We start from the raw sequence: 1,094 nt of genomic DNA, 5'->3' as shown, positions 1-1,094 counted from the left end.
GGATCATCTCTTTTGAAACATTCTTCCTCCCCGTATTAATTATCTTCTGCTCCTGATTGAGATAACGCTTGTAAATCAAGCTCATAGAGTGGTGGATGTAGCCGAGCTGCTTCACTTGTTCCTTTACGTGGACTTGATTCGGTTTCTTTCCTTTTGGGAGTCATATTATCTTAAATTAATACGAACATAAAATAGATTATAATTGATTAATGCATCATTAAAAAACGATAACAGTAAATCTAACATGCATAACAGTAAAATAATAATTCCAATAGACCACACATCTATTGCACCGAGTATGTTATCTGTTGCAACATATAACTGACCTATTGAAACGGGTGAGTAAACCATTGGAAATAATAAAAATAGATCACTAATCTGTTGCACCCGATAGTTTATCTGATGTAATATATAACCAATCTGTTGCAATGGATGAGTAAACTATTGGAAATAGTAAAAATAAATCACTCATCTGTTGCACCAGGAAGGATATCTGTTGCAACTTATAACCATCCTGTTGCAACGGATGAATAATCCGTTGGAAACAATAAAAATAGATCACTAATCTGTTGCACCAGGTAGTTTATCTGATGTAACATATAACCAATCGATTGCAACAGATAAGTAAAATGTTGGAATCCATAAAAATAGGTCTCTAATCTATTACACCTGGAAGGTTATCTGTTGCAACTTATAACCAACCTGTTGCAATGGATGAGTAATTCATTGGAAATAGTAAAACAGATCACTAATCTATTGCACTTGGAAGGTTATCTATTGCAACTTATAACCAACCTGTTGTAACGGATGAGTAATCCATTGAAAACAGTAAAGAGATCACTAATTTGTTGCACCCAGAAGGTTATTTGTCTCAACTTATAACCAACCTATTGCTACGGGTGAGTAAACCATTAGAAACCATAAAATAGATCACTAATCTATTGCATTAGGTAGTTTATATGTTATAACATATAACCAACCTGTTGCAACGGATTAGTAATTCATTAGAAATAGTAAAATAGATCATTGATCTGTTGAAATATATCACTAATCTGTTGCAAAATGAGTTATTTGTTGGATCAATATTATTAACA

This window comes from Capsicum annuum, unplaced genomic scaffold (genome assembly GCF_002878395.1).
Source record: "Capsicum annuum cultivar UCD-10X-F1 unplaced genomic scaffold, UCD10Xv1.1 ctg80459, whole genome shotgun sequence".
Classification (NCBI taxonomy): domain Eukaryota; kingdom Viridiplantae; phylum Streptophyta; class Magnoliopsida; order Solanales; family Solanaceae; genus Capsicum; species Capsicum annuum.
The sequence above is the reverse complement of the archived record's forward strand: the minus strand, read 5'-3'. Positions refer to the sequence as shown.